Source organism: Cervus elaphus, chromosome 32 (genome assembly GCF_910594005.1).
Source record: "Cervus elaphus chromosome 32, mCerEla1.1, whole genome shotgun sequence".
Classification (NCBI taxonomy): Eukaryota; Metazoa; Chordata; class Mammalia; order Artiodactyla; family Cervidae; genus Cervus; species Cervus elaphus.
In genome coordinates, this window is record NC_057846.1 from 10,603,157 (window position 1) to 10,629,714 (window position 26,558).

Here is a 26,558-nt window from a genome sequence, read left to right on the forward strand (position 1 = left end):
CAGTAAACAACGCATCATGACAGCATCAGCTGCTCATCCCGGCAGTTCAGATGTGGCGTACATCCTTCCCTAAGTATCTCCATCATCAGACATCCCCTGTCTCAGATACATTAATTCTCGCTTTCTGTTGTGTGTGATACCTTGCTTAATCCATGCGGCAGCAAACAGGAAAGGCGCAGGTTTATTTCCTAATGAAGATGTTTGGTACTCCAAATCACCTGGCCTGTTGTATGTTATAAATTTAGACAATATTTAAACAATATAGTGTGTCCCCAAATTATAATGTAAGTCAAACTTAAAAACAGAACAGAAAACACTTAGATAAGTTGCATTTTCTGGTGTTTTCTTTATTCAGGTTTTTACACTGGTTTCTTAGATATAAACTCTGTTCCAGGATCAAATGTGGAGAGAGTATGTGAAATGCTATAAGTTCAGTCACAGTTGCTGGGGTTTGCATTTAATTCTTAGATGAGGCAAAAAGTTCCAACATGATTAAAGGAATTCATGCATTGTACACCATGAAGTATGAGACCTACCTTAAAATTTTTTTTTCTGGACTATTCTATGTAAATATTATTTACAAATCAAACACAGAAATCAGTGCTCTATCCAGGCAATATTTTCTTCGACTGAAGGAAACACAGTGGTGTGTTATGTTTGCTGATTCTTTCAAGGTCAGTGACAAGTCTGAAAGCTTTTTAAATTTTTTTTAATTGAAGGATAATTGCTTTAAAATATTGCATTGGTTTCTACCAAACATCAGTATGAGTCAGCTATAGCGCTGCAGACTCTACCTCAGTGTACCCTATCCTCTCTGAAGGGAAGCGCTGAAGAAACGGGCCTCTTTGTATAGGCACACAGTCTAGCACCTCCCCTGTGGTGGTTACATTACACTGCAAACCACCAGCAACAGGTCAGAGGACAAGGGCCCAAAAGGATCCCCCATGTCCCCAGTGGTCGCAGCTGAGCACGGTCGAGCTGCCCCGCCGACCTGCTGCTTCTCCTGCTGCCCGGCCCGGCTGGCCCACCTGACCTGCCAACGAGAGGACCTCGGCATTCACAGCTTCCGCTGGGTGTGTCCCTTCTGACTAGGGAAAGAGATCTGGATACTGTTTAAAAGGCTGTTTATTTTAGAAAAGGAAGACGAGGCGTCTCGGGCTTGCTGATGAGAAGTGGGCCTCTGGATACTGTTTAAAAGGCTGTTTATTTTAGAAAAGGAAGACGAGGCGTCTCGGGCTTGCTGATGAGAAGTGGGCCTCGGTGACGCTGCGGACGACGGGCCTGCTCAGCGGCCTGAGCGATCAGCAGCTGTGTCAGAGCCTGCGTCAAGTCTCCGCTTCAAACTTGAGTTTTAAAATTATTACTATTAGGAAGTTGGGTCCATCAAAGCCCTCGCAAGTGCTGACATTGTTCTGTTGTCGGGAGATGTCTTACTGGGTCAGCCTGTCTGGGGAGTCAGGCAAACGTCCAGTGGAGCTGAAAAGAAAAGAGCACCAGGGACCCTGTGCCCCGTCCTCCTCACACTGTGGCCATAAGTGCGTTTGCAGAAACACACTCAGGGAGACAAGCACCTTTCTTTGTACCTGGGAAGTCCAAAAGTGCCTCCTGACCAGCCCCACTCACGGTGGATCTCGTCCAACTAAACATTTTACACATATCATGAGACAGAGCAGAGAGAAATTTAGTGGATTCACTGATGTAGATTTACATCAATTCCCCTGTAAAATGTTATAGCAATATTGTAAAAATAGAATTTTAAACATATTAGCAGAAATGTGAAAAAGTTTGTTTTTTTTGGTATCCAGTGAAGAGAATAGCTCAATAATCTTTGTAAGAATTCCTGGCCCAGATGAATTGTAATATTTTAAGAAGACAATTTACCTTTTGTCTTTGGACATCATTTAGTCTAGCTTTCTTACCAATTCTGGACTATTTCTTATTGGGGGATTGGAGTAGAGCAGAAGAGCTAGATGAGAGGTTGTCTTTACTTACAAAATAAAGATCTTGGGAAATAGAGCATCTTTGTTTCCATAAGCCGGGTCTGTGCAGTCAGAGCGGTGCTGTGAAATGCAGGCTTTCTAAGGGCAGAAGAGCCCTGGCAGATGTCAGTTCCTCTGAGCCTCCCATAGCAAGTGGACTCGGATGGTCAGTGACACAGCAGTAGTGATTTCCGGGTCAGCCTGACTGATGAGACCTTACCTAGTGTCTGCAGTCCCAGTTCACTGCACACGCTGGCCCTGGTGGATCTGGTAACACAGGTGCGCTGGCGTCCAGCCCAGTGACAGATGACTGTCTGCACATCACAGTAAGCTGCCTGCTCCTGGCCCGGCTCACCTGACTCTTATGAACCTGCTGTAAGCAGACACGGAGACAGGTCTTTGTCATCACCATTGTCACTGTCGTGCCGTCTTAATGAGCAATGCTATGCCTTCTGTGTATTAAAATGTCTAAGTGTAACTGTTCTGTGTGTGCTAACACTCATCTGTTTATGCCCCACAGTTCCTTCAGATGTGTTTTTCATCCATTTGGTGAGGAAGGGATATTACGAATATTTAGGGAAAAGACAACCTGCTACCCTGTTGACTGGTTCAACGCAACTAGCAGCAAAGAGACTGTGACCCTCACTGAAGCCTCCCAGGGGGAGCTAAAGTTGACAGTAGGTACCCAAGGGTGTCCCTTCACCAGACCCCCTGCTAGTCTTCTGGCTGAGGGGGCAACAACATGGGCCAAGAGCTGGCTGATGTCCCCAGGGCTTTGCACCTGCTGCCTCTCACTAGGTCATCTCAGTGTCCGAGGCAGGATGGTTCTACCTCCTCACATTAAAGGTTACAAAACCAGTAGAGAAAAACAAATTAATCTGCTGCAGATTACATACAGATTTCACTACAGATGGTGATTGCAGCCATGAAATTAAAAGATGCTTACTCCTTGGAAGGAAAGTTATGACCAACCTAGACAGCATATTAAAAAGCAGAGACATTACTTTGTCAACAAAGGTCCATCTAGTCAAGGCTATGATTTTTCCATTAGTCATGCATGGATGTGAGAGTTGGACTATAAAGAAAGCTGAGTGCCAAAGAATTGATGCTTTTGAACTGTGGTGTTGGAGAAGACTCCTGAGGGTCCCTTGTAGTGCAAGGAGATCCAACTAGTCCATCCTAAAGGAGATCAGTCCTGGGTGTTCATTGAAAGGACTGATGTTGAAGCTGAAACTCCAATACTTTGGCCACCTGATGCGAAGACCTGACTCACTGGAAAGACCCTGATGCTGAGAAAGATTGAGGGCAGGAGGGGAAGGGGACGACAGAGGATGAGATGGTTGGATGGCATCACCGACTCGATGGACATGGGTTTGGGTGGACTCCGGGAGTTGGTGATGGACAGGGAGGTCTGGCGTGCTGCGGTCATGGGGTTGCAAAGAGTCAGACATGACTGAGCAACTGAACTGAACTGACACACAGATTGTGTTACATCAGATATGTAAGACTTATGTCCAGATGTTCACATCTCCAAAATTCAGTTTGGATATTCTTTTGCTGTCATTCTTTAAAACGTGTTTGCTCCTGGAGAGCTTTTATTCATGTGTCTCAGTTTAAAAAAGCATTTTTTTTTTTTAAAGCGCCTTTTCTTCCAGCATTCATCAGAGAGGCCTTGTGAGGACCTGAGGGGAAGACATTCCTCAGCGAGAACTCGGCCACACTGGCACCCTGACCTTGGACTTCTAGACTCCAGAACTGTAATCTTGTTCAGTTTGTCCACGAGATGACTGAAGGGAAAAGTGTATTTGATCCATAGAGCAAATACATTTGATCTATGGAAAGAACCGTCAGGTTAGCCACATGCGTAGTGTGATCACAGGAAGAACGATCTGTGAACACCGCAGAGCTGAAGCCCTGAAGCACTGACTCCGAGACCCTAGACGACCAGAGAACTCACCCTCAGGGAGCATCAAATATGAGAACTCACACAGAGGAAACCATTCGAATACAAGGCCCGGCATCACCCAACCACCAGCAGCACCCTGTGCAGGATTCCTCATCTAAACAACAAGCAAAACAAAAACACAATCCCAATCATCAGCAGACAGGATTACCACCTCACTCAGCCTTGCCCATCAGAGGGAAAACAAACAAATAAAAAAAACTCAGGACAAATCTCACCCTATATGAAGCTTACACAAACCACTGGACCAACCTTAGGAGGGCAGAAACCAAAAGGAAGAAAGAATTCAATTGTGAAGGCTGGGAAAAGGAGACCTCAAACACAATAAGCTTAGGGAAAAAATAATTAAAAGGAAGAGAAATACTATACAAAGGAAGGAACAAACTAGAAACACAGAAGTCCAAACAAATGAAGAGGAAACAGGCAAACGACCTGAAAAAGAATTCAGAATAATGACAGTAATGGTGATCAAAAACCTTGAAAACGGAATGGAGAAAAAGCAAAAATCAATTAACAAAGACCTAGAAGAATTAAAGAATAAACATACAGAGACAAACAGCACAATTACTGAAATTAAAAATACTCTTAAGGAATTAATAGCAGATTATCTGAAGCAGAACAAATCAGTGAGCTGGAAGATAAAATGGTGGAAATAACTTCTGAAGAGCAGAACAAGTAAAAAGAATGAAAAGAACTGAGGATCGTCTCAGAGACCTCTGGGACAATATCAAATGCACCAACATTTGAATTACAGGGATCCCAGAAGAAGAAGAGAAAAAGAAGGGGTATGAGGAAGAGATTACGGTTGAAAATTTCCCCAACATGGAAAAGGAAATAGTCAATCAAGCCCAATGAGGTGCAAAGAGTCCCACACAGGATAAACCCCAGGAGAAACACATCAAGACACATACTAATCAAACTAACAAAATTAAACACAAAGAAAGAATATTAAAAAACAACAAGGGAAAAGCAACAAGTAACATACAAGGGAAACCCCATACGTTTAACAGCTAACCTTTCAGCAGAAACTCCGCAGGTCAGAAGGGAATGGCAGGATATATTTAAAGTACTGAAAGGGAAAAATCTACAACCAAGATTTCTGTACCCGGCAAGAATCTCATTCAAAACTGATGGAGAAATCAAATGCTTTTCAGACAAGCAAAAGTTAAGAGAATTCAGTACCACCAAACCAGCTTTACAACAAATGTTAAAGAGACTTACAATAGTCAAGAAATACAAGAGAAGGAAAAGATCTACAAAATCAAACCCCAAACAATTAAGAAAATGGCAACAGGAACATATGTATCAATAGTTACCTTAAATGTAAATGGATTAAATGCTCCACCCAAAAGACACAGAGTGGCTGAACAGTTACAAAAACAAGACCCATTTATATGCTGTCTAAAAGAAATCCACTTCAGACCTAAAGACACATATAGAAAGACACATATGAAAGTGAGAGGATGGACAAATATATTCCATGCAAATGGGAAGCAAAAGAAAGCTGGAGTAGCAACCCTCATATCAGACAAAACAGACCTTAAAATAAAGATTACAAGAGATAAGGAAGGACACTACATAATGATCAAGGGATCAATCCAAGAGGAAGACAAAACAATTGTAAATATCTATGCACCCAACATAGCAGCACCTCAGTACATAAGACAACACTAACAGACATAAAAGGAAAAATTGACAGTAACACAATAATAGTAGGAGACTTTAACACCCTATTCACACCAATGGACAGATCATCAAAACAGAAAATTAATAAGGAAACACAAGTCTTACATGATACATTAGATGAGATGGATCTCATTGATATCTTCAGGACATTCCATCCAAATGCAGAAGAACACACCTTCTTCTCAAGTGCACATGGAACATTCTCCAAGACAGACCACATTGTGGGTTACAAATCAAACCTCAATAAATTCAAGAAAATTGAAACCATATCAAGCTTCTTTTCTGACCACAATGCTATGAGATTAGATATCAATTACAAAAAAAAAAAAAAAAAAACCTGTAAAAAAACACAAACACATGGAGATTAAACAATACGTTTCTAAATAACCAACAGGTTACTGATGAAATCAAAAGGTAAATCAAAAAATTTCTAGGAAAAAAAAAAAATTTCTAGGAACAAATGACAATGAAAACACGACAATTCAAAACCTATGGGATGCAGCAAAAGCATTTCTAAGAGGGAAGTTTATAGCAATACAATCCTTCCCCAAGAAACAAGAAAAATATCAAATAGACAACCTAATTTCACACCTACAACAACTGGAAAAAGAAGAACAGAAAACCCCCAAAATTAGCAGAAGAAAAGAGATCATAAAGGTCAGAGCAGAAATAAATGAAAAAGAAACGAAAGGAACAACAGTAAAGATTAATAAAACTAAAACCTCATTCTTTGAGAATATAAACAAAACTGACAAACCTTTAGCCAGACTCATCAAGAAAAAAAGAGAGAAGACTCAAATCAACAAAATTAGAAATGAAAAAGTAGAGGTTACAACAGACAATGCAGAAATACAAAGGATTACAAGAGACTATTAAGAACAACTATATGGCAATAAGATAGATAACCTGGAAGAAATCGACAGATTCTTAGAACAGTTCAATCTTCCAAGACTGAGCCAGGAAGAAATAGAAATTATGAACAACCAAATTACATGCACTGAAATTGAAGCTGTGATCAAAAATCTCTCAAAAACAAAAGCCCAGGACCTGATGGCTTCACAGGAGAATTCTATCAAACATTTAGAGAAGAGCTAATGCCTATCCTTCTAAAACTCTTTCAAAATATTGAATAGGAAGGAACACTTCCAAGCTTATTCTATGAGGCCACCATCACCCTGATACCAAAACCAGGTTTCTCCTGAACAGTATCAGCTACTTTCTACTTTACTTACAGAACACTCCTAACATATTAATTGTACACAGAGGAGTACTGCTGTGTACAATTTGACATCAAGCAGCCTTTCAGAGGAACAGGAGTGTAGTATTTGGTGATGGTTGTCACTGATGTACTCATTTCATAAATCCTTTATCAATATCCTGAGGGATTCCTAAGGAAATATAAGCCAACCTGTAATAATCACACTTGAAAAACAAAAAACTTGACCAAAAGGGATAATTAATCATAAAATACTCTAAACCCACCTTTCCAAATTAAGAACTTTTACACAGAAGAGCTTTAAATTACAATGTCAGCCATGGCTGAGATGGAGCTTGCAATGGGGTCACATTATTTTGAGATAATGAAAATAGGCTGGCACTAACGATAGTCAAGTTTTCTCTTGCTCTGAGCCAAACTTTGTGGTTATCTGCTCTCCTTTCTCAGAGGCACAGGCTCTAGTAATTCCGTCTAAGGACACCCCAGCGAGCCCTGCACTATACTCTGTGGATGTCGGAGTTTACTGATCCAGTGAGCCTGACTGGAACCATCACTTTGCTGTTGAGAATTTTCTTTGCACTGACCCATTTCTTTTTAGTCTAACAAAAGAACAGCTTGTTTTAACAACTGATTTTTCTTCTCATGTGATGATGAGCTTATTGTCAGGAAAAACAATTTGCCTCACAAAATAATTTGAATCACAAGAAAGTCTCCCATTCAACTAATGAGAAAAGCCTATGTGTAAGTAATGTTTCAACAACAGCCATTCATTTCAAAGTTATGGCTACACTCTGTTTTTATGGATTAAAAAAACAACCTTTTAACTGTCTCCAGTCAGTAGATAAACTGAAAAAAAAAAGGTGATTATCTTTTCAGTTCAGTTCAGTCGCTCAGTCGCGTCTGACTCTTTGCAACCCCATGAGTCGCAGCACGCCAGGCCTCCCTGTCCATCACCAACTCCCGGAGCTTACTCAGACTCATGACCATTGAGTCAGTGATGCCATCCAACCATCTCATCCTCTGTTGTCCCCTTCCCCTCCCACCTTCAATCTTTCCCAGCATCAGGGTCTTTTCAAATGAGTCAGCTCTTCACATCAGGTGGCCAAATTATTCGAGTTTCAGCTTCAACATCAGTCCTTTCAATGAACACCCAGGACTGATCTCCTTTAGGACGGACTGGTTGGATCTCCTTGCACTCCAAGGGACTCTCAAGAGTCTTCTCCAACACCACAGTTCAAAAGCATCAATTCTTTGGCACTCAGCTTTCTTTATAGTCCAACTCTCACATCCATACATGACCACTGGAAAAACCATAGCCTTGACTAGACAGACCTTTGTTGACAAAGTAATATCTCTGCTTTTCAATATGCTGTCTAGGTTGGTCATAACTTTCCTTCCAAGGAGTAAGCATCTTTTAATTTCATGGCTGCAGTCACCATCTGCAGTGATTTTGGAGCCCAGAAAAATAAAGTCAGCCACTGTTTCCACTGTTTCCTCATTTATTTGCCATGAAGTGATGGGACCGGATGCCATGATCTTAGTTTTTTCTGAATGTTGAGATTTAAGCCAACTTTTTCACTGTCCTCTTTCACTTTCATCAAGAGGCACTTTAGTTCTTCTTCGCTTTCTGCCATAAAGGTGGTGTCATCTGCATATTTGAGGTTATTGATATTTCTCCCAGCGATCTTGATTCCAGCTTGTGCTTCTTCCAGCCCAGCGTTTCTCATGATGTACTCTGCATATAACTTAAATAAGCAGGGTGACAATATACAGCCGTGATGCACTCCTTTTCCTATTTGGAACCAGTCTGTTGTTCCATGTCCAGTTCTAACTGTTGCTTCCTGACCTGCATACAGGTTTCTCAAGAGGCAGGTCAGGTGGTCTGGTATTCCCAACTCTTTCAGAATTTTCCACAGTTTATTGTGATCCACACAGCCAAAGGCATTGGCATTGTCAATAAAGCAGAAATAGATGTTTTTCTGGAAGTCTCTTGCTTTTCAATGATCCAGCAGATGTTGGCAATTTGATCTCTGGTTCCTCTGCCTTTTCTAAAACCAGCTTGAACATCTGGAAGTTCACAGTTCACGTACTGCTGAAGCCTGGCTTGGAGAATTTTGAGCATTACTTTACTAGCACGTGAGATGAGTGCGACGGTGCGGTAATTTGAGCATTCTTTGGCATTGTCTTTCTTTGGAACTGGAAAGAAAACTGACCTTTTCCAGTCCTGTGGCCACTACTGAGTTTTCCAAATTTGCTGGTATATTGAGTGAAGCACTTTATTTTTTTTTGAGTGCAGCACTTTAATAGCATCATCTTTTAGGATTTGAAATAGCTCAACTGGAATTCCATCACCTCCACTAGCTTTGTTCATAGTGATGCTTCCTAAGGCCCACTTGACTTCACATTCCAGGATGTCTGGCTCTAGGTGAGTGATCACTGCATCATGGTTACCTGGGTCATGAAGATCTTTTTTTGTATAGTTCTTCTGTGTATTCTTGCCACCTCTTCTTAATATCTTCTGCTTCTGTTAGGTCCATACCAGTTCTGTCCTTTACTGAGCCCATCTTTGCATGAAAAGTTCCTTTGGTATCTCTAATTTTCTTGAAGAGATCTCTATTGTTTCCCATTCTATTGTTTTCCTCTATTTCTTTGCATTGATCCCTGAGGTAGGCTTTCTTATCTCTCCTTGCAAATATTTGGAACTCTGCATTCAAATGGGTGTATCTTTCCTTTTCTCCTTTGCTTTTCAATTATCTTTAAATGAATACAAACCAAGTTAGTTTGAAAGGCAACTCAATGCAACACTTGCGTAAGAAACAAAAATAAATTGGTTTTTCCATTAAAATCAAAGCTCCTGAGACTTCCCTGGTGGTCCAATGGCTAAGACTCCGTGTTCCAATGAGGGCCCAGGTTTCATCCCTGGTCAGGGAACTAGATCCCACATGACACAGTAAGACCCAGCACAGCCAAACAAATATATAAAAATAAATAAATACTAAGAAAATTGAAGCTGCAACCCCAGCTCCCTGCCCCACCCACAATCAGAATGGGAGAAAGTGCAAGCCATGCGTCTACTCAGGGACTTGTATCCAGAATATGTGAACCCTCATGGCTAAACAGTACAGGTTTAGCAGGGAAATAACCTAACTAAAATACTGGCAATTAATTTGAATATACATTTTCTCCAAAGACATAAAAATGACCAACAAGCAAATGAAAAGATGCTCAACATCATTAATCATGAGGGAAACAAATCAAAACCACTTCACACCCACTAGGGTGGCTCAGACCATTACGACAGGAAACAAGTGGAGGCAGAGATGTGCAGGAACTGGGATGCTTGCACTGTGTTGATGGGAAGTACCAATGGTAAGGCTGCTGCAGAAAGCAGCCTGGCAGTCATTCATCGGGAAGTTGAAACATGGGGCTACCACAGGTTCAGCAGTTCCACTCCAACACATATAGGCAAAAGGACTAAAAAACTATGTTCACACGTAAATCTGTATGTGAATGTTTACATCAGCGCAGCGTTACTCCCAATTATCCAAATGTCCATCAACTAGTAGGAGAAGGCAATGGCAACCCGCTCCAGTACTCTTGCTTGGAAAATCCCATGGATGGAGGAGCCTGGTGGGCTGCCATCTATGGGGTCGCACAGAGCAGGACACGGCTGAAGTGACTTAGCAGCAGCAGCAGCCATCAACTAGTGAAAAGATCAACAAAGTGTCATGCATCCATACAATGGAATATTATCTTGCAAACATTATGCTAAATACAAGAAGCCATTCACCAAAGAAACACATATTGAATGACTGTATTTACAGGCAATATCCAGAGCAGCCAAATCTATACAGACAGAGAGTAGAGCAGTGGTTGCCTAAAGCTGGAGCCTGGCGTAAGGAGGAGGAGGAGTGACTGCTGAGGGGCCCTGTTCAATTTTAGGGGCAACAGCAGTGTTCTCACATAGGTTGTGGTGATCACTGCAGCATCAAACCCCCATTTTTAATAGAAAAAAGAAAAACCCCTGAAGTATATGTATGCATTAAAAGGGTGAATTCTATAGTATGTGCATTTCTTCCAGTAGTGCTCCAGCCTATAATGTGAAAAGACACCCACCTTCGTTCTTAAGAAGCACAACTGAGAAAATAGCTGCACGCTGCGTCTGATGTCCTAGGGCAGCAGCAGTGGTGATAACGTGCAGAAGCGGGGCAGCGAGAGGCAAGGACGGAGGTGGGGCGCGGGCGGGGGGAGATGGGACACAGTGTGCAGGTCCCTTCTGAGATGGGTTGGGAGGAAATCGGGAAGCCACTTTGTAGAGAGACTAGGTAAGACTGAGCAACGCTACGAGGTACACGTTCTGTCAGGCAGTGCTTCCACTTCTTAGAATCTGTCCTGGATATTCAGCCTCTTGCTGATGCATCTCTGTAGAAAGAGGATTTCATGGTGGCATCACAGAGAACTACTAGAAACGGCCCAAATGTTCTTCAACGGCAGATTGGCTAAATAAATTCTGGTTTAGCCAATTAATAGAACACTGCACACTTGATAACAATTACATTCACAAGTGCAGATGGAAGAAACTCACAAATACATGGTTAAGTTTAAAAAGGCAAATATAAATAATGTAAATAGTATCCCTGTATTTTAGGAAAGTAAGAACAGAGAAACAGTCACGTATATTAATAGTACACTGCGGACTTTCCCGGTGGCCCAGCAGCTAAGACACCGCACACCCAATGCTGGGGGCCCTGGTTCCATTCCTCATCAGGGAACTAGATCCCGCATGCCACAACTAAGACCCAGTGCAGCCAAATAAATACACACACACACACACACACTATAATAGTACATTATGTGAAGGATGCACAAACAAAAGCAAAACTGAGACCTTGTTAATCATAAAGAGGAACACTAGTGCAAAGGGCAAGGCGTGACTCTTTATGTACACCATCTTCATATTTATTTCTGTATCTGCTTACGCCTTTTAAGTTAGTATCATGTGCATGTATTACCCCTCAAATTATTAAAACATGGGCAAATAGCTGAAATTAATTAGGAGCTCCAAACAGCATAATAATTTCAGTTAAGTCAGGAGTTTAATTAACAAAGACCTTTCATGTTGCCCTGTATCATGATGTGAGGTCTCCTGTGGCAGGTCCATTTTCCAGGATTTTAAATATGGCCAAAAATACATAGTCTTGCTTGCAGATAACAGAAAGTAGCTTTGGTTAATTTAAGCAGACTAGAAATTTATCAGAATAAGCAAAGAGATGGACAGAATTATAAACACCTGGAGTATGAGACACGGTAACTTAATGGAAGCCAACGGATGTCGAACCATTACAAAGACAGCACCATTTTTTCATTTCTCAAATATGTACTGAGCAACTGTTATGTTCGAGGTTCTACTGTAGGAACTGGGGATTTAAGAGGAAAGACGGCCAGACAACTACCTGGGCGTCATGCAACCAATTTTCTAGTAAATGTGGGTCTTGGGGAAACTGTGAGGCTAAGGTTCTAAGTAGCTGACATGTCCTGACATTTCTTTCTCACAACAAATCTCTGAGGCTGAGGCTCTTTGAGCAGTACTGGGTTCTCCTGGCTGGACAGCACCACCCCTGGGGGCTGGGGTCACTTCTGCACCCGGCATCCAAAATGGAGAGGCCTGCACTGCTGCGGCTGGAACCACCACCACCCCCAGGAAGCTCTTGATGCTGTCCCCAGGGCTCTAGCCGCACCACAGCCCCAAGTCTCTGCATCACTCATGCTAACCCCGTGCCCAGGGAGGGAGCACCCTGTTGGCTTTGCTCACAAGTCCATTACCTGGGTGCTGAGATTTAGGAGAACAAATATCTGGCATCCCCTGTGCATAGCAGCTGGTGAATGCACCAGAAAATGAAAAATTTAATCTGAATCATACATGCTGATATAGGAGGATCGCAAAAAGGTATGGTTGATTTACAAGGTGACAACATCCAGGATAAAATATGTTTACATAAGAACTAGAGGTGGTAGGGAGTAGCATAATCCTGCATCTACTGAAGGTGTGTGTGTGCGCTCAGTCATGTCCGACTCTTAACAACCCCATGGACTGCAGCCTACCAGGCTCCTCCGTCCATGGGATTTTCCAGGCAAGAGTACTGGAGTGGAGGGCCATTGCTTTCTCCAGAAAAATAATGAAATAAAGCCATTTGCAACAACATGGATAAACCCAGAGATTATCATACTAAGTGAAGTGAGACAGAGAAAGACAAATATCTTATAATATTACTTATATGTGGAATCAAGAAAATGATACAAATGGAATTTTTACAAAACAGAAATAGCAGCACAGACATAGAAAACAAACTTATGGTTAGGAAAGTGGGGAGAAAGGGGATAAATTAGGAATTTGAGATTAAATATATATACAACTATCTATAAACAGATAATCAACAAGAACCTACTGTATAGCATAGGGAACTATACTCAATATCTTGAGTATAGAGGGATACTGAAATGAGGGATAATGAAAAAGAATCTAAAAACGTATATATAGCAAAGTGATTCAGTTATACATTCATATACATATATACATGCTGCTGCTGCTAAGTCACTTAAGTCGTATCCGACCGTGTGTGACCCCATAGATGGCAGCCCATGAGGCTCCGCTGTCCCTGGGATTGTCCAGGCAAGAACACAGGAGTGGGTTGCCATTTCCTTCTCCAATTCATGCATGCCTGCTAAGTCGCTTCAGTTGTGTCCGACTCTGTGCGACCCTATGGACAGCAGCCCATAGGGTTGCTCCTCTGTCCACAGGATTCTCTAGGCAAGAATACCGGAGTGGGTTGCCATTTCCTTCTCCAAACATATATACATGTTGTTTACTAATTTTTAAATGTCTTACAAGTGCTTGAGAGGTCTTGACTACCAAGGCAAAGCAGCACGGCACACATAACATAAAAGCATATATACTGTGTAGTCTACAGGCCAAGCCATGTTTTGCGGCATTCTGTTATGTGAAAACTCAATTCTCCAGACAAATCTGATGAGGTAGACAGTTTTCTCCAATCTTCAGATGAGTAAACGTACAGGCAGAAATATTAAGAGTCTTGCCTGCTGTCATAACTAGAGAAGCTGAACTAAGATTTCAACCTTGACCACCAGTTTCGTGTGTATTCTCTTAACCATCCATGAAAGTCAAAGTGAAAGTGGCTCAGTCGTGTCTGACTCTTTGCAACTCCGTGGACTTAACAGTCCATGGAATTCTCTAGACCAGAATACTGGAATGAGTAGCCTTTCCCTTCTCCAGGGGATCTTCCCAACCCACGAATCAAACCCAGGTCTCCTGCATTGCAGGAGGATTCTTTCCCAGATGAGCCACAAGGGAAGCCCAAGAATACTGGAGTGGGTAGCCTATCCCTTCTCAGCAGATCTTCCCAACCCAGCAACTGAACTTGGGTCTCCTGCATGGCAGGTGGATTCTTTACCAACTGCTCTATCATCAACCATCCATATTATCTCTCTAGTCACATGTTTTACATCTTATTGTGCTATTTGGGCCAAATAAAATATTTATTTTCTTGAATTAATGTATTACTCTGGTACAGAAAATTTCACATAGCATTAAATACATCTGCCTCAGATTTATCCCTTGATCTGGCTTTGAGAAAAGGGAATGGTATGCTTCTATCTTTGAATAACCTTAATTAGCGTATCTCCTTGCACATGATATTATTTGTCTATTATCTATTATTTAGCCAGCTGTCTCAGCTGAGTGAAAAAGAACATGTTTCTAGGAGTCAATTACCTAAACACAGGTTAAAAGAGCTTTTGAAAAGGAATAAATTATTTTTGATCCAAAGTGAAAGCTTTTTTGAGTAACTGAAATAACAGAATTATCAGAAATGATTAGCAATCATTGATTTTTTTTGTGACACTCATCTTTCTAAGCACTTTATAGTCATATTCTGAAGTAACAGTAAAAATTAGTCCAAATAATGCTCAACAAGACAAATTCTACCAAGTCTTAATGGTCAATTAGGTTTGTTTTCAATTAATCAATAACCTTCATACATTGTCCCACAGGGAGCTAAAAATGTCATTCGAAGGATGAAATGCAACAATATTTAATCTCGTTCTCACTCAGTTTCAAATTCCCCTTTGCTAACTGAGCAAGATCTGAGGATCGGGGTTGCAGACTGTTTGAATACAGATAGAGGATGTCAATTATAATTTTGCTCATCTTCCAAAGGATCAACCTCAAGGTTAATGGAATCACACTGAAAAATGAAATAAAACTCCTAGACACATTTTATTTTTTAAAAAAAGACCTCTTAAAATTCAATTATTTATATTCTTAATGAAGAAATTTAACTCAATTATAATGACTCATCAAAAGAGTGTACAATGAATCATTCCAAGACTCTAAATTCATTATGGAATTATTCTGAAATCTGCTAACTTTTAAAATAATGTTGGAAAACCCATTACTGTTACGTTAGCATTAATTTTTTAGAAAATTAGTAAGCCAATACTTTTGCAAAGTAACTGTCTCATTTTAAATTTTAATAATCCATTAATAAAAATGCAGAAATATTATGATTTCCTTTCCCTTCTAATTGTCGAGTAGACAGGTAGTCATATTCATGGTTAGCGGCATGCAATCACATCTTGCACACTGAATTTTCCGAATTTTTCTCCATGTTCCACAACAATATTATTTTCCTACCTGTGGTAACCCATTCCTTTACCTAGTGATTATTCTTGTTACCAACCTACTGTGTGCTTTACTTACATGTATAATTATCTGCTACAAAGGTTAAACTATCTCTGAGTCACTGTGTTCCACTGATGACTTTTCTCGCCTTCTGACCTGCACATGTATTTTGATTCCGATTGGAAATATTTTTTCCACCTCTTGACAAAGCTGAAGCCCTAACCACTATTCAGGATTTAATTAAGAGAATATTTTTCTCAAAAGAAAGCATATTCTGAGGCTTAACATGGCTTTATATGTGATTCTTTATATGTGATTTTTTATCCTGAATTAGATTCACTTCAGTTCAGTTCAGTCGCCTGGTTGTGTTCGAATCTTTGCGACCCCATGGACTGCAGCACACCAGGCCTCCCTGTCCATGACCAACACCTGGAGCTTACTCAAATATGCATGTCCATTGAGTCAGTGATGCCATCCAACCATCTCATCCTCTGTCGTCCCCTTCTCCTCCTGCCCTCAATCTTTCCCAGCATCAGGAAAATAAGTCCAAATAAGTCAGTTCTTCGCATCAGGTGGCCAAAGTATTGGATCTTCAATTTAAGCATCAGTCCTTCCAATGAATATTCAGGGTTAATTTCCTTTAGGATGGACTGGTTTGATCTCCCTGCAGTCCAAGGACTCTCAAGAGTCTTCTCCAACAACAGTTTAAAAGCATCAATTCTTCGGCACTCAGCTTTCTTTATAGTCCAACTCTTATATCCATACATGACTATTGGAAAAACCATAGCTTTGACTAGATGGACCTTTGTTGGCAAAGTAATGTCTCTGCTTTTTAATATGCTATCTAGGTTGGTCATAACTTTTCTTCCAAGGAGCAAGCATCTTTTAATTTCATGGCTGCAGTCACCATCTGCAGTGATTTTGGAGCCCCCCAAAATAAAGTCTCTGTTTCCATTGCTTCCCCATCTATTTGCCACAAAGTGATGGGACCAGATGCCATGATCTTAGCTTTCTGAATGTTGAGATTTAAGCCAACTTTTTCACTCTCCTCTTTCACGTTCATCAAGAGGCTCTTTAGTTCTTCTTCACTTTCTGCCATAAGGGTGGTGTCATCTGCACATCTGAGGTTATTGGTATTTCTTCTGGCAATCTTGATTCCAGCTTGTGCTTCCTCTAAACCAGCGTTTCTCATGACGTACTCTGCATGTCAGTTAAATAAGCAGGGTGACAATATACAGCCTTGATTTGGAACCAGTCTGTTGTTCCATGTCCAGTTCTAACTGTTGCTTCCTGACCTGCATACAGATTTCTCAGGAGGCAGGTCAGGTGGTCTGGTATTCTCATCTCTTGAAGTTTTTCTGGAATTCTCTTGTTTTTTCGATGATTCAATGGATGTTCACAATTTGATCTCTGGTTCCTCTGCCTTTTCTAAAACCAGCTTGAACATCTGGAAGTTCACAGTTCACGTACTGTTGAATCCTGACTTGGAGAATTTTGAGCACTTTGCTAGCATGTGAGGGTAGTTTGAGCATTCTTTGGCATTGCTTTTCTTTGGAACTGGAATGAAACTGACCTTTTCCAGTCCTGTGGCCATTGCTGAGTTTTCCAAATTTGCTGGCATATTGAGTGCAGCACTTTCACAGCATCATCTTTTAGGATTTGAAATAGCTCAACTGGAATTCCATCACCTCCACTAGCTTTGTTCTTAGTCATGCTTCCTAAAGTCCACTTGACTTCACATTCCAGGATGTCTGGTTCTAGGTGAGTGATCACAGCATCATGGTTATCTGGGTCATGAAGATCTTTTTTGTATAGTTCTTCTGTGTATTCTTGCCACCCCTTCTTAATATCTTCTGCTTCTGTTAGGTCTGTACCATTTCTGTCCTTTATTGTGCCCATCTTTGCATGACATGTTCCCTTGGTATCTCTAATTTTCTTGAAGAGATCTCTATTCTTTCCCATTCTACTGTTTTCCTTTATTTCTTTGCATTGATCACTGAGGAAGGCTTTCTTATCTCTCTTGCAAATATTTGGAACTCTGCATTCAAGTGGGTATATCTTTCCTTTTCTTCTTGCCTTTCACTACTCTTCTTTTCACAGCTATTTGTAAGGCCTCCTCAGACAGCCATTTTACCTTTTTGCATTTCTTTTTCTTGGGGATGGTCTTGAGCACTGCCTCCTGTACAGTGTCATGAACCTCCATTCATTGTTCTTGAGGTACCCTGTCTATCAGATCTAATCCCTATTTGTCACTTCCACTGTATGATCATAAGGGATTTGATTTAGGTCATACCTGAATGGTCTAGTGGTTTCTTATCAATCAGATCACAATGTTCTTATACACAGAACCCGATTATTTCTATATTTTGAATTCCCTGTGCCCTCATCTCCCTCTATCACTAAGTTAAAAGGTGACTGAGCAGATTGCCTGACTACCAGCAGTTCACAGGCACCGGCACAGAGTAGGGCTTTAATAATATCTAATAAATAAATATTATATTTGTGACACTTCTACATTACTTCTTTCATCACTTAAGGGCCCTCTGTGACCTGAACCTCCTGCTCTGTTTAAAACAAGTAACCTCAGTTAATCTGTAGGTTGAATTCTTTCATTTTGCTCCAATTTAAAATAAAAGGTCAGAGCCTTCGAAAACATTCAGTAGTAGAGAGTACCTAATATTTCTAACATTAAAAGAGTGACAACAATGATCTGCTTTTTAAAAAACTTATTGAAGTATAGTTGACTTACAATGTGTTGATTTGTATTGAATTGCACTGATTTCTTCTGAACAGCAAAGTGACTCAGTTACATAAATATATATTCTTTTTCATATTCTTTTCCATTATGATTTATTACAGGACACTGAATATTGTTCCCTGTGCTATACAGTAGGACCTTACTATTTATCCACCCTGTATATAATAACTTGCATCTGCTAATCCCAAACTCCCAATCCTTCCCTCCCCCACCCTATAAACAATGATATACCTTTGACAGAGAATTATTATAATGGGGAAAAGTTGTTCTCCCTTAAGATTTTTAGAACTTACAGTTCATACCAATTATATTTCCATTTTCTTTCTAACTGTCTTAATGGAATAAACACAGAAATCATCAATAACTATGAAACAATAAGCCTGTATACATAACTTGGGGAATTTATTATAGGTGAATTATAAAAATAAAAATGTTTTGGTATTATTGCATTTGAAGCTCTCTTAGGGACTATTGGGCAAAATGCTTGTTTCTTTAAACTTTTTATTTAGAAGAGAGTTTTTTCATCACTCATTATCAGAGAAATGCAAATCAAAACCTCAATGAGGTACCATTACACGCCAGTCAGAATGGCTGCTATCCAAAAGTCTACAAGCAATAAATGCTGGAGAGGGTGTGGAGAAAAGGGAACCCTCTTACGCTGTTGGTGGGAATGCAAACTAGTACAGCCACTATGGAGACCAGTGTGGAGATTTCTTCAAAAACTGGAAATAGAACTGCCATATGACCCAGCAATACCACTTCTGGGCATACACACCAAGGAAACCAGATCTGAAAGAGACACGTGCACCCCAATGTTCATTGCAGCACTGTTTATAATAGCCAGGACATGGAAGCAACCTAGATGCCCATCAGCAGATGAATGGATAAGAAAGCTATAGTACATATACACCATGGAATATTATTCAGCCATTAAAAAGAATACATTTGAATCAGTTCTAATGAGATGGATGAAACTGGAGCCCATTATACAGAGTGAAGTAAGCCAGAAAGAAAAACACCAATACAGTATACTAATGCATATATATGGAATTTAGAAAGATGGTAAGGATAACCCTATATGCAAAACAGAAAAAGAGACACAAATGTACAGAACAGACTTTTGGACTCTATGGGAGAAGGCGAGGGTGGGATGATCTGAGAGAATAGCATTGAAACGTGTATATTATCAAGTGTGAAACAGATCACCAGTCCAGTTTGGAAGCATGAGACAAGTGCTCAGGGCTGGTACACTGTGATGACCCAGAGGGATGGGATGGGGAGGGAGGTGGGAGGGGGATTCAGGATGGGGAACACATGTACACCCATGGCTGATTCATGTCAATGTATGCAAAAACCACTTCAATATTGTAATTAGCCTCCAACTAATAAAAATAAATGGAAAAAAAAAGCTTTCTCTGCACCTACTGAGACAATAATTTGACTTTGTTAAACTGTGGTGTATCACAATGATAGATGGATATTGAGATACATCTCCCTTGATCATGATGTGTGGTCCTTTTAATGAATTCCTGGATTTCCTTGCTAATTCATTGAGGGTTCTACATCTGTGTTTATTCTTGTTACTGGCCTGCTACTTTCTTGTTTCTGTGGTTTATTTGTCTGGTTTTGGCCATAGGGTCGGAGAAGGCAATGGCACTGCACTCCAGTACTCTTGCCTGGAAAATCCCATGGACGGAGGAGCCTGGTGGGCCACCGTCTATGGGGTCGCACAGAGTCGGACATGACTGAAGCGACTTAGCAGCAGCAGCAGGCCACAGGGTGATGCTGGCCTCAGAATAAATTCAGAAGCATTCCTTCCTCTGTAGTTTTTGTGGAATGTTTTTGGAAGGGTTGTTATTAACTCTTTTCCAAATGTCCAGTAGAATTTACCTGTGAAACCATCTGGACCTGGATTTCTGTTTGTTGAGAGTTTTAAATTACTGGTTAAATTTCAGTACTGGTAATTGGTCTGTTGGTGTTTTCTATTTCTTCCTGGTTTAGTCTTGGGAGATTGTACATTTCAGATAATTTGTCCATTTCTAATAGCTTGTCTATTTTATTGATGTATAGTTACTTACAGTAACTATAAGTTTTCATGTAACTTAGTTACTTACTTAGTACATGTAACTACTGTAATTCAGTAACTATAAGTCTCTCATGATCCTTTGGATTCATGTGGTGCCAGGATTGAGTCTTTTTAAAGGTTTACCAGTTTTGTTTCCTTCTTCCCAAAACCAGCTGTTTTGTTTCCTTGATCTTATCTGTTTTTCAATTTTTTCTTCACTTATGTCCTCTGATATTGAAGATTTTTCTTCTTCTCAATTTGGGTTTCCTTTATTCTTTTCCTATTCCTTTCCTATTTCCTAAGGTTATCCTTAGGTTAGATTGTTACAGGTTTTTCTTGTTTCTTGAGGCAGACTTGTTATCACTACAACGTCCCTCTTAGAACTTTGCTTCCTCCCATAGATTTTTGGATCATTTCATTTTCACTTGTCTCCAGGTATTTTTATTAATTTTGTTACTTCTTTAATTTCTTCTGTGACCCATTGGCTGCTTAGTAGCATATTGTTTATCCTCCAAGGTTTTGTGCTTCTTGCAGTTTTCCTGGTGACTTCTAGTCTCAACAGTGTTGTGGTCAGAAGAGATCATTGATATTATTCCCCTTTTCTTACTTATCAAGGCATGTATTGGGGCCTTGCATGTCATGTATCCTAGAGAATGTTCCATGTACACTTGAAAAGAGTGGGTATTCTGCTTTTGGATGGAATAATCTAGATAGATAGATAGATAGACAGATAGATAGATGGTTGGATGGATGTTATTTAGTCATATCCAACTCTTTGCAACTCCAAGGACTGCAGCATGCAGGGCTTGCCTGTTCGTCACCTTCTCCTGCAGTTCGCTCACACTCATGTCCACTGAGTCTGTGATGTCATCCAGCCATCTCATCCTCTATCGTCTCCTTCTCCTCCTTCAATCTTTCCCAGCATCAGAGTCTTTTCCAATGAGTCGGCTTTTTGCATCAGGTGGCCAAAGCCTCAGTTTCAGCATCAGTCCTTCCAGTGAATATTCAGGGGTGATTTCCTTTAGGATTGACTGGTTTGATCTCCTTGTTGTGCAAGGGACTCTCAAAAGTCTTCTCCAGTACCACAGTTTTGGTTTTAGCGTTCTGAAAACACCAGGGAGATCAAGACACTATTTCAACATTTGGCTCCATAACTTACATTTTTCACATGATGATTTCAAATATTTAGAGATCAATTTCTAAGTTTAGAGATGGCACGAATGGCTTTTTTGTTGGGTTGGGTTGAGGTGGGTTTTTATATCCACTTCTTTGCTTGATTTAAGTGTTTCACTACATATAGTTACGGAAAGTTATCTCTTTGTCTTAAGAGATTCTGCCACCACATAACTAGTAAATTAGGCAGAATTCAACTGAATTTTTAAAGATTTTCTATTTTGCAATTTTCACATTCAGTTGGAAACCAAAATTGATTCCAACTTACGAAGTAGCACACAGAAGGTATGATTTTCACCGTGGGGTATTTCTCTGTGATTCCATAGCTCTGTGGTCCATGGAAGGGCTGTTTTTCCTAGCTTCTCTGAGGAACAATTGAGGAGGAGATGGCAGGTGGGGAGCTGTGGGCAGTGGACCAGATGGTCAGCTTAGGACCCAAAGAGGACAATTTATGTTTGATTTGACGCTCGTAATAAAAGACTGTGGGCACATTTACAGGAGTGATTGTGCCCTCCTGGCTGTTGGGTCACAGCCTGGCTTCCATCATCCACGGGGGTCTCTGTGGGACTCGGTGGCCCCCAGTAGCTGTCCGACTCCCCATCCTGTTGGGGGGAACAGAAAGACAGGAACCGCTTACAGGCAGAAACCTGTTTGAGAAAAGGACCTGCTGTTTAAAGTGTTTCAGACTCCCCTGTAGCCCTGACAAGTGTTGTCCCAAACCAGTCAGGAGTGAAACCCGTTGCCATCCTTAAAAGTAAAACCCAGTGCATCTGAAGGTCCTCAGTTGCTATACAAAACAAGGTAAGCTTTTTAGTTCTGAACTTTCATAATTACCTTGTTTAAATGCAGTTTCGGCTTATTGCTATTTTGTTACATCCATGAATCTTACCTTTAGGATAAAATTACATTTGAAAGGCCGTGGCACAGATACAAACAGTGCCTGTGTTTATTTCCTGACCGTGCAGAAGGGGGTGATCAGAGTGGAGATAGCTCAGGTCACAGCACAAGCACCCATCTCCAGATGTGTTTCCTTCTTGTCTTTCCACCATCATAGGTTCACCCTCCTGGACTCCATCACTGTTTTTCAAGCTCTTCAATAAAGTATAAATTGTGGCTCAAATGATAAAGAATCTACCTGCAATGTGAAAGACTCAAGTTTTGACCCCTGGGTCGGGAAGATCCCTTAGAGGAGGGCATGGCAACTCACTCCAGTATTCTTTGGAGAATTCTAGAGATGGGGAGCCTGGTGGGCTACAGTCCATGGAATTGCAAAGAATCAGACATGACTGAGCGACTTAACACACGCACACGCACTCCTAGCAAGTATTAAGCCTGCCACTTTAATTTTTGTAGTGACAATATGTATTAAGGTTGAAAACGCAGAATGACACCAGGCTTGAGTAGGGTCAGTGGTGAGCCCATGGCTGGTCTTTTCACTTCACCTTGTCTCCTGTAGTGAAGCAATCGCAGGGGAGGGGTGTAGCAACACAGTTACATAGGACGCTGAGATGACCAGAGTTGCTATAAACCGCCAAACATGCACAGCTACTGAAATTACAACTGGAGAGAGCAGAGAATGGGAGAAGAGTCGGCTGTCTAAGCAGCGCCTCCCCGTCCTCCTCGCCTCTCTTCTCCTCACCTCGTTCTCGCCGCCTGCCTGCCCTGCCGCTTTGCTCAGCGCCCAGAACACCTTCCACCACGGCCATCTTGGCGAGCTCCCACTTGAACAAAGGCATCAAGCAGGTGTACATGGCCCTACCTCAGGGCAAGAAAGTCCAAGCTATGTACATCTGGATCAACAGTACTGGAGAAGGACTGCGCTGCAAGACCCGAACCTTGGATTCTGAACCCAAGTGTGTAGAAGAGTTGCCCGAGTGGAATTTTGATGGCTCCAGAACTTTTCAGTCTGAAGGGCCCAACAGTGACATGTATCTTGTCCCTGCTGCCATGTTTCGGGACCTTTTCTGCAAGGACTCCAACAAGCTGGTGTTCTGTGAAGTCTTCAAGTACAACTGAAAGCCTGCAGAGACCAATTTAAGGCACACCTGTAAACGGATAATGGACATGGTGAGCAACCAGCACCCCTGGTTTGGAATGGAGCAGGAATATACCCTCATGGGCACTGATGGGCACCCCTTTGGTTGGCCTTCCAATGGCTTTCCTGGGCCCCAAGGTCCCTACTACTGTGGTGTGGGAGCAAATAAAGCTTACGGCAGGGACACTGTGGAGGCTCACTACTGGGCCTGCTTATACGCTGGCATCAAGATCGGGGGCATGAACGCCGAGGTCATGCCTGCACAGTGGGAATTCCAGATAGGACCCTGTGAAGGAATTGACATGGGCGATCATCTCTGAGTGGCCCGTTTCATCTTGCATCGTGTGTGTGAAGACTTTGGAGTGATCGCCACCTTTGATCCTAAGCGCATTCCTGGAAACTGGAATGGTGCCGGCTGCCACACCAACTTTAGCACCAAGGCCATGTGAGAGGAGAATGGTCTGAAGTACATTGAGGAGGCCGTTGAGAAACTAAGCAAGCGGCACCAGTACCACATCCGAGCCTACAATCCCAAGGGAGGCCTGGACAATGCCCGGCGCCTAACTGGATTCCATGAAACCTCCATCATCAACGACTTCTCTGCTGGCGTGGCCAACTGTGGTGCTAGCATCCGCATCCCCCGGACTGCTGGCCAGAAGAAGGGCTACTTCAAAGATCGTCACCCATCTGCCACCTGTGACCCCTTCGCTGTGACAGAAGCCCTCATCCACACGTCTTCTGAACGAAACCAGCGACGAGCCCTTCCAGTACAAGAACTAAGTGGACTAGACTTGCAGCCCTTAAAACCCCTCTTAATTCTACATCTTATTCCCCCTCTCAATGTCATAATAGCTATAACTCAAAGGGTGGAATATCAAGGTTCTTGGTTTGTTTTTTTTTTTAATTCCTCACACCCAGTTAATATCGCTTGCTTTCTTTGGTCAGGATTGAAGGGGTCAAGTTCTTAATCACTGCACAACCACCTACCTACCCCTGCCCTTTTCTTTTTCCTATCACTGAAGCTTCCTAGTGCATTAGTTGGGAGGGGGGGCGGGGAAACATAACCACTGCTTCCATTTAATCAGGTGTGTTTGTCCAATAGGCATAGCTCTCTGGACAGAGAGCCCAGTCGTTGTGAAGAGATGGGGAGGACTGTTTCTGAGTGGTTACTGCGTGGGGGACAGGGGTGCTGGATTCTGTGGTTAGGTTAGGATTTCCCTTCTTGGTGGGAAGTTCTATTACTTACAAGGTTGTAACCAACTTTCTATCAAAAGTGAGAATTAGGGGGGAAGGAAGGGTGGGAAGTCAGGTAGGAAAACAACCTAGATCTGGTGTGGTGCTTCCCTTGCCTAGGGCTCAACGCCCTGACAGGCTCCGCATAAATGGATGGATAGCCCTGCCTTAAAAGGAAAAGTTCTCATTGTGTGGTCCTCCATTTATAACACAAAGCAAAGTAGTATTTTTCTATGTAAGTGTAGAAACAAAAAAATTATATATATGGGTGTGCAGATAAATGTGTGTTTTCTCTTTAGGGAGAAAAAGCCATTCTGGTTACAAGGAACCCAAATTTGAGACAAGTAGTCTGGTTAGATATAAGGATCTCCTTTTGAGTGGGCATGGGGATGGGGGAAGCTATGCTGGAAAAGCTGGCTGTTTGGGGCTGTTATTCCCTTGCTACCACTTCAGGGCTTCTCTCTGCCCTGCTCGCACTTCTGGGGAGGCTGATGTTGGTTGGTTAACGGTGGAAGCCCATGATAGCAGTAGCTATCACCTGAGCCCCAGGTTTAAAAGACACACATGTACTTGTACACACAGGGGTTTGGAAATATGAGTTGGCTGGTCAACTTGAGCATGTTACTGACAAGGGGGTATTGGGGTTATTTTCCGGTGGGGCTAGCATGTCACTAAAGCAGGCCTTTTGATAATATTAAAAAAAGACTTTTTTTTAAATGCAAAACAGAATTTTAGATTTTAATCATATTTGTAGGGTTTCTAAGTCTTTGTTTTACAGAATTGCTTGTTTGCTTCAGCTGTCTCCTCCCCATCTCTGCTCTGGAGGAGATGGGACAAGTCTGGAGTCCAAACAGTTGTAATTTTGTATCTTGGTGTCTGTTCTCTGAGTGTGAAATTATTCCCTTCCTTTGTTAAGATTCCTGAGGACTTACTATTATTTTTTCTTTTATAATAAAAACAAACCCCACTTTTGTCCTTACATTTTCCTTAGTGTTTCTGGCTGTTTTGTGTTGGTTGCGGAAAGTGGGCTGTGATTTTTTTCTTACCATGACAATTTCTTTTTTTTTTAATTAGATTTTATAATTTGACTGCAATGTTATCTTTCTTTTTCTTTTCAGATAGTCCTTTTTTTTTTATTTATTTTTATTAGTTGGAGGCTAATTACTTTACAACATTGAAATGGGTTCTGTCATACATTGACATGAATCAGCCATGGAGTTACATGTATTCCCCATCCCGATCCCCCCTCCCGCCTCCCTCTCCACCCGATTCCTCTGGGTCTTCCCAGTCCACCAGGCCCGAGCACTTGTCCCATGCATCCAACCTGGGCTGGTGATCTGTTTCACTATAGATAATATACATGTTTTGATGCTATTCTCTCGAAACATCCCACCCTCGCCTTCTCCCACAGAGTCCAAAAGTCTGTTCTGTACTTCTGTGTCTCTTTTTCTGTTTTGCATATAGGGTTATCATTACCATCTTTATAAATTCCATACATACGCATTAGTATACTGTATTGGTCTTTATCTTTCTGGCTTACTTCACTCTGTATAATGGGCTCCAGTTTCATCCATCTCATTAGAACTGATTCAAATGAATTCTTTTTAACGGCTAAGTAATATTTCATAGTGTATATGTACCACAGCTTCCTTATCCATTCATCTGCTGATGGGCACCTAGGTTGCTTCCATGTCCTGGCTATTATAAACAGTGCTGCAATGAACATTGGGGTGCACGTGTCTCTTTCAGATC

The 26,558-nt window shown here is 41.5% G+C and overlaps 1 pseudogene; it reads left to right on the plus strand.

Annotated features, from left to right (window-relative positions):
- Positions 1 to 944: 944 nt before the first annotated feature.
- On the plus strand, positions 945 to 24,353 carry LOC122687746 (annotated as a pseudogene).
- Positions 24,354 to 26,558: the final 2,205 nt, after the last annotated feature.